The 8,381-nt window shown below is 50.2% G+C and overlaps 1 protein-coding gene across 2 annotated transcripts in view; it reads right to left on the reverse strand.

Moving 5' to 3' along the window:
- LOC120921598 (zinc finger protein 420-like) overlaps nt 1-5,377 on the reverse strand; it is a 52,258-nt gene extending 46,881 nt beyond the window's left edge. For both annotated transcript variants that reach the window (XM_040334105.1, XM_040334104.1), the window contains exon 1: nt 5,272-5,377. The gene's annotated coding sequence lies outside the window, so the exon portion shown is untranslated. The remainder of the gene's footprint in view (nt 1-5,271) is intronic.
- Between the last annotated feature and the right edge of the window lie 3,004 nt (nt 5,378-8,381).

Here is an 8,381-nt window from a genome sequence, read left to right on the forward strand (position 1 = left end):
GAGAAGAGGACGGGGACCAAGAGAAGAAGAGGAGAGGACGGGGACCAAGAGAAGAAGAGGAGAGGACGGGGACCAAGAGAAGAGAAGAGGACGGGGACCAAGAGAAGAAGAGGAGAGGACGGGGACCAAGAGAAGAAGAGGAGAGGACGGGGACCAAGAGAAGAAGAGGAGAGGACGGGGACCAAGAGAAGAAGAGGAGAGGACGGGGACCAAGAGAAGAAGAGGAGAGGACGGGGACCAAGAGAAGAAGAGGAGAGGACGGGGACCATGAGAAGAAGAGGAGAGGACGGGGACCAAGAGAAGAAGAGGAGAGGACGGGGACCAAGAGAAGAAGAGGAGAGGACGGGGACCATGAGAAGAAGAGGAGAGGACGGGGACCATGAGAAGAAGAGGAGAGGACGGGGACCAAGAGAAGAAGAGGAGAGGACGGGGACCAAGAGAAGAAGAGGAGAGGACGGGGACCAAGAGAAGAAGAGGAGAGGACGGGGACCATGAGAAGAAGAGGAGAGGACGGGGACCAAGAGAAGAAGAGGAGAGGACGGGGACCAAGAGAAGAAGAGGAGAGGACGGGGACCAAGAGAAGAAGAGGAGAGGACGGGGACCAAGAGAAGAAGAGGAGAGGACGGGGACCAAGAGAAGAAGAGGAGAGGACGGGGACCAAGAGAAGAAGAGGAGAGGACGGGGACCATGAGAAGAAGAGGAGAGGACGGGGACCAAGAGAAGAAGAGGAGAGGACGGGGACCAAGAGAAGAAGAGGAGAGGACGGGGACCATGAGAAGAAGAGGAGAGGACGGGGACCATGAGAAGAAGAGGAGAGGACGGGGACCAAGAGAAGAAGAGGAGAGGACGGGGACCAAGAGAAGAAGAGGAGAGGACGGGGACCAAGAGAAGAAGAGGAGAGGACGGGGACCATGAGAAGAAGAGGAGAGGACGGGGACCATGAGAAGAAGAGGAGAGGACGGGGACCAAGAGAAGAAGAGGAGAGGACGGGGACCATGAGAAGAAGAGGAGAGGACGGGGACCAAGAGAAGAAGAGGAGAGGACGGGGACCAAGAGAAGAAGAGGAGAGGACGGGGACCAAGAGAAGAAGAGGAGAGGACGGGGACCAAGAGAAGAAGAGGAGAGGACGGGGACCAAGAGAAGAAGAGGAGAGGACGGGGACCAAGAGAAGAAGAGGAGAGGACGGGGACCAAGAGAAGAAGAGGAGGACGGGGACCAAGAGAAGAAGAGGAGAGGACGGGGACCAAGAGAAGAAGAGGAGAGGACGGGGACCAAGAGAAGAAGAGGAGAGGACGGGGACCATGAGAAGAAGAGGAGAGGACGGGGACCAAGAGAAGAAGAGGAGAGGACGGGGACCAAGAGAAGAAGAGGAGAGGACGGGGACCAAGAGAAGAAGAGGAGAGGACGGGGACCAAGAGAAGAAGAGGAGAGGACGGGGACCAAGAGAAGAAGAGGAGAGGACGGGGACCAAGAGAAGAAGAAGAGGAGAGGACGGGGACCAAGAGAAGAGGAGGAGAGGACGGGGACCAAGAGAAGAAGAGGAGAGGACGGGGAGGAAGAGAAGAAGAGGAGAGGACGGGGACCAAGAGAAGAAGAGGAGAGGACGGGGACCAAGAGAAGAAGAAGAGGAGAGGACGGGGACGGGGACGAAGAGGAGAGGACGGGGACCAAGAGAAGAAGAAGAGGACGGGGACCAAGAGAAGAAGAAGAGGAGAGGACGGGGACCAAGAGAAGAAGAGGAGAGGACGGGGACCAAGAGAAGAGGAGGAGAGGACGGGGACCGAGAGAAGAAGAGGACGGGGACCAAGAGAAGAAGAGGAGAGGACGGGGACCAAGAGAAGAAGAGGAGAGGACGGGGACCATGAGAAGAAGAGGACGGGGACCAAGAGAAGAAGAAGAGGAGAGGACGAAGAGAAGAAGAGGAGAGGACGGGGACCATGAGAAGAGGAGGAGAGGACGGGGACCATGAGAAGAGGAGGAGAGGACGGGGACCAAGAGAAGAAGAGGAGAGGACGGGGACCAAGAGAAGAAGAGGAGAGGACGGGGACCAAGAGAAGAAGAGGAGAGGACGAAGAGAAGAAGAGGAGAGGACGAAGAGAAGAAGAGGAGAGGACGGGGACCAAGAGAAGAAGAGGAGAGGACGGGGACCAAGAGAAGAAGAGGAGAGGACGGGGACCAAGAGAAGAAGAGGAGAGGACGGGGACCAAGAGAAGAAGAGGAGAGGACGGGGACCAAGAGAAGAAGAGGAGAGGACGGGGACCAAGAGAAGAGGAGAGGACGGGGAGGAAGAGAAGAAGAGGAGAGGACGGGGACCAAGAGAAGAGGAGAAGAGAGACGGGGAGGAAGAGAAGAAGAGGAGAGGACGGGGACCAAGAGAAGAAGAGAGGAGAGGACGGGGACCAAGAGAAGAAGAGGAGAGGACGGGGACCAAGAGAAGAGGAGAAGAGAGACGGGGAGGAAGAGAAGAAGAGGAGAGGACGGGGACCATGAGAAGAAGAGGAGAGGACGGGGACCAAGAGAAGAAGAGAGGAGAGGACGGGGACCAAGAGAAGAAGAGAGGAGAGGACGGGGACCAAGAGAAGAAGAGAGGAGAGGACGGGGACCAAGAGAAGAAGAGGAGAGGACGGGGACCAAGAGAAGAAGAGGAGAGGACGGGGACCAAGAGAAGAAGAGGAGAGGACGGGGACCAAGAGAAGAAGAGGAGAGGACGGGGAGGAAGAGAAGAAGAGGAGAGGACGGGGAGGAAGAGGAGAAGAGGAGAGGACGGGGACCAAGAGAAGAAGAGGAGAGGACGGGGACCAAGAGAAGAAGAGGAGAGGAATGGGACCAAGAGAAGAAGAGGAGAGGACGGGGACCAAGAGAAGAAGAGGAGAGGACGGGGACCAAGAGAAGAAGAGGAGAGGACGGGGACCAAGAGAAGAAGAGGAGAGGACGGGGACCAAGAGAAGAAGAGGAGAGGACGGGGACCAAGAGAAGAAGAGGAGAGGACGGGGACGAAGAGAAGAGGAGAGGACGGGGACCAAGAGAAGAAGAGGAGAGGACGGGGACCAAGAGAAGAGGAGAAGAGAGACGGGGAGGAAGAGAAGAAGAGGAGAGGACGGGGACCAAGAGAAGAAGAGAGGAGAGGACGGGGACCAAGAGAAGAAGAGGAGAGGACGGGGACCAAGAGAAGAGGAGAAGAGAGACGGGGAGGAAGAGAAGAAGAGGAGAGGACGGGGACCATGAGAAGAAGAGGAGAGGACGGGGACCAAGAGAAGAAGAGAGGAGAGGACGGGGACCAAGAGAAGAAGAGAGGAGAGGACGGGGACCAAGAGAAGAAGAGAGGAGAGGACGGGGACCAAGAGAAGAAGAGAGGAGAGGACGGGGACCAAGAGAAGAAGAGGAGAGGACGGGGACCAAGAGAAGAAGAGGAGAGGACGGGGACCAAGAGAAGAAGAGGAGAGGACGGGGACCAAGAGAAGAAGAGGAGAGGACGGGGACCAAGAGAAGAAGAGGAGAGGACGGGGAGGAAGAGGAGAAGAGGAGAGGACGGGGACCAAGAGAAGAAGAGGAGAAGAGAGACGGGGAGGAAGAGAAGAAGAGGAGAGGACGGGGACCATGAGAAGAAGAGGAGAGGACGGGGACCAAGAGAAGAAGAGGAGAGGACGGGGACCAAGAGAAGAAGAGGAGAGGACGGGGACCAAGAGAAGAAGAGGAGAGGACGGGGACCATGAGAAGAAGAGGAGAGGACGGGGACCAAGAGAAGAAGAGGAGAGGACGGGGACCAAGAGAAGAAGAGGAGAGGACGGGGACCAAGAGAAGAAGAGGAGAGGACGGGGACCAAGAGAAGAAGAGGAGAGGACGGGGACCAAGAGAAGAAGAGGAGAGGACGGGGACCAAGAGAAGAAGAGGAGAGGACGGGGACCAAGAGAAGAAGAGGAGAGGACGGGGACGGGGACCAAGAGAAGAAGAGGAGAGGACGGGGACCAAGAGAAGAAGAGGAGAGGACGGGGACCAAGAGAAGAGGAGGAGAGGACGGGGACCAAGAGAAGAAGAGGAGAGGACGGGGACCAAGAGAAGAAGAGGAGAGGACGGGGACCAAGAGAAGAAGAGGAGAGGACGGGGACCATGAGAAGAAGAGGAGAGGACGGGGACCAAGAGAAGAAGAGGAGAGGACGGGGACCAAGAGAAGAAGAGGAGAGGACGGGGACCAAGAGAAGAAGAGGAGAGGACGGGGACCAAGAGAAGAAGAGGAGAGGACGGGGACCAAGAGAAGAAGAGGAGAGGACGGGGACCAAGAGAAGAAGAGGAGAGGACGGGGACCAAGAGAAGAAGAGGAGAGGACGGGGACGGGGACCAAGAGAAGAAGAGGAGAGGACGGGGACCAAGAGAAGAGGAGGAGAGGACGGGGACCAAGAGAAGAAGAGGAGAGGACGGGGACCAAGAGAAGAAGAAGAGAAGAGGAGAGGACGAGGAGGAAGAGAAGAGAGACGGGGAAGAGAAGAAGAGTGTAGCGTAAAGATGTAGTGATGAGTACAGAGGATCGGAGCTCTGGGCATATAAAAGAAATGGGATCGGCGGGAATAAAACCAGAAATGGGATCGGCGGTGGCAGATGATTGGATGTGGGGGGGGTGGGGGGCGCGACACATTTCTAGGTCCTCCTCTCACACACGCCTCCTATATGAAGGTTCCCGCACTCTGGATGAAGCAGCACAGGAGGAATCTTGGCACCACATCGTCGTCAGTCTGGGGGGGATGGGAAGGTTAGATGAACTAGCAGATTTAGATACACTAACAGAATGTGACCCGCGCTCACACACACGCTGCGATCTGTCGCAGTGACCGGTTTGTTTTTATTCCATTATTTTATTCTAGTGAAGCTCCCCTGTCAGCGGTAAATGATTCGCCTCATTCGTGTAAACTGATACATTCTGCTGGGGAGCTTCTGAAAAAAAACAACAGACTTGCCCGCTGGATTAGGGGATAGAAATAAAGGCTGCCAATGAAGACTGAGAACACCCGTCACATGGGGGGGATGGGGGGTGTAATATTATATATATATATATGATGGGGGAGGGTGTAATATTATATATATATATATATGATGGGGGAAGGTGTAATATTATATATATATATATATGATGGGGGAGGGTGTACATGTATATAGAGTGTGTGATATGATGGGGGAGGGTGTTCGGTACAGTCTGTGTATGGAGTATACGATCGGACCTCACACACATATATATATATATACTCGGGTGTTCTATACACACCCCCGGTCCGCTCTCACCTCTCCTCCCCCCGGGGCTCAGCTCCTCTTCCTCCGGCCTCTCCTCCCCTGACAGGCCGCCTCTACACTCCTACTTCCGGTACATCGTACAAAACCACACCCACTTCCGCTGCATGCTCCTGCCTCTCCACTGAGACCGTCAGCACCGCCCATTCCCCCGCCCATTACTTCACTATCCCCCGCCCCATTACTCCGGCCTGTCAAACACGAGTGTGTCCTACTAATCTCTTCCCCCGGAAACTGAGCGAGGACAAATGGTTCCTAGACGGAGCTGGTGCTGTGACCCAATAATAGTCCAGACACAGACAGGTCCTCTTTATACAGTCCTCAGTCCTAGTCCTAGAACCGGTCCAGACACAGACAGGTCCTCTTTATACAGTCCTAGTCCTAGAACCGGTACAGACACAGACAGGTCCTCTTTATACAGTCCCAGTCCTAGAACCGGTCCAGACACAGACAGGTCCTCTGCCTGTCACCAGATGCAGCCTGTCACTTGTCACCAATGCCTGTCACCAGCACTTTTAGGGGGGGGGGGCAGCATACTGATGCCCGCCAGCCCGTTCCGCCAGCTCCGCTACCCAAATAAAATTGATGTCCTTTTTTCCCCACAAATAGAGCTTTCTTTTGGTGATATTTGATCACCTCTGCGGTTTTTATTTTTTGTGCTATAAATATATATATTTTTTTACTTTTTGCTATAATAAATATCCCCAAAATTTAGAAAAATAAACTATTTTCTTCAGTTTAGGCCAATATGTATTCTTCTACATATTTTTGGTACCAAAAAAAACCCCCACAATTAGCGTACATTGATTAGTTTGCACAAAAGACATTGTGGCCGCCGGCAATTCACAGGTCCCTTTATACTCCTATATACATGTATAGAGCCATGACAGGTCCTCTTTATACTCCTTTATACATGTATAGAGCCATGACAGGTCCTCTTTATACTCCTATATACATGTATAGAGCCATGACAGGTCCTCTTTATATTCCTATACATGTATAGAGCCATGACAGGTCCTCTTTATACTCCTATATACATGTATAGAGCCATGACAGGTCCTCTTTATACTCCTATATACATGAATAGAGCCATGACAGGTCCTCTTTATACTCCTATATACATGTATAGAGCCATGACAGGTCCTCTTTATACTCCTATAAATGTATAGAGCCATGACAGGTCCTCTTTATACTCCTATATACATGTATAGAGCCACGACAGGTCCTCTTTATACTCCTTTATACATGTATAGAGCCATGACAGGTCCTCTTTATACTCCTATACATGTATAGAGCCATGACAGGTCCTCTTTATACTCCTATATACATGTATAGAGCCATGACAGGTCCTCTTTATACTCCTTTATACATGTATAGAGCCATGACAGGCCCTCTTTATACTCCTATACATGTATAGAGCCATGACAGGTCCTCTTTATACTCCTATATACATGTATAGAGCCATGACAGGTCCTCTTTATACTCCTATATACATGTATAGAGCCATGACAGGTCCTCTTTATACTCCTATACATGTATAGAGCCATGACAGGTCCTCTTTATACTCCTATATACATGTATAGAGTCATGACAGGTCCTCTTTATACTCCTATACATGTATAGAGCCATGACAGGCCCTCTTTATAGTCCTATATACATGTATAGAGCCATGACAGGTCCTCTTTATACTCCTATATACATGTATAGAGCCATGACAGGTCCTCTTTATACTCCTATACATGTATAGAGCCATGACAGGTCCTCTTTATACTCCTATACATGTATAGAGCCATGACAGGTCCTCTTTATACTCCTATATACATGTATAGAGCCATGACAGGTCCTCTTTATACTCCTATATACATGTATAGAGCCATGACAGGTCCTCTTTATACTCCTATATACATGTATAGAGCCATGACAGGTCCTCTTTATACTCCTATATACATGTATAGAGCCATGACAGGTCCTCTTTATACTCCTATATACATGTATAGAGCCATGACAGGTCCTCTTTATACTCCTATATACATGTATAGAGCCATGACAGGTCCTCTTTATATTCCTATACATGTATAGAGCCATGACAGGTCCTCTTTATACTCCTATATACATGTATAGAGCCATGACAGGTCCTCTTTATACTCCTATATACATGTATAGAGCCATGACAGGTCCTCTTTATACTCCTATATACATGTATAGAGCCATGACAGGTCCTCTTTATACTCCTATACATGTATAGAGCCATGACAGGTCCTCTTTATACTCCTATATACATGTATAGAGCCATGACAGGTCCTCTTTATACTCCTATACATGTATAGAGCCATGACAGGTCCTCTTTATATTCCTATACATGTATAGAGCCATGACAGGTCCTCTTTATACTCCTATATACATGTATAGAGCCATGACAGGTCCTCTTTATACTCCTATATACATGTATAGAGCCATGACAGGTCCTCTTTATACTCCTATATACATGTATAGAGCCATGACAGGTCCTCTATATACTCCTATACATGTATAGAGCCATGACAGGTCCTCTTTATACTCCTATATACATGTATAGAGCCATGACAGGTCCTCTTTATACTCCTATATACATGTATAGAGCCATGACAGGTCCTCTTTATACTCCTATATACATGTATAGAGCCATGACAGGTCCTCTTTATACTCCTATATACATGTATAGAGCCATGACAGGTCCTCTTTATACTCCTATATACATGTATAGAGCCATGACAGGTCCTCTTTATACTCCTATATACATGTATAGAGCCATGACAGGTCCTCTTTATACTCCTATATACATGTATAGAGCCATGACAGGTCCTCTTTATATTCCTATACATGTATAGAGCCATGACAGGTCCTCTTTATACTCCTATATACATGTATAGAGCCATGACAGGTCCTCTTTATACTCCTATATACATGTATAGAGCCATGACAGGTCCTCTTTATACTCCTATATACATGTATAGAGTCATGACAGGTCCTCTTTATACTCCTATACATGTATAGAGCCATGACAGGTCCTCTTTATACTCCTATATACATGTATAGAGCCATGACAGGTCCTCTTTATACTCCTA

This window comes from Rana temporaria (assembly GCF_905171775.1).
Source record: "Rana temporaria chromosome 2 unlocalized genomic scaffold, aRanTem1.1 chr2h, whole genome shotgun sequence".
Lineage (NCBI taxonomy): Eukaryota > Metazoa > Chordata > Amphibia > Anura > Ranidae > Rana > Rana temporaria.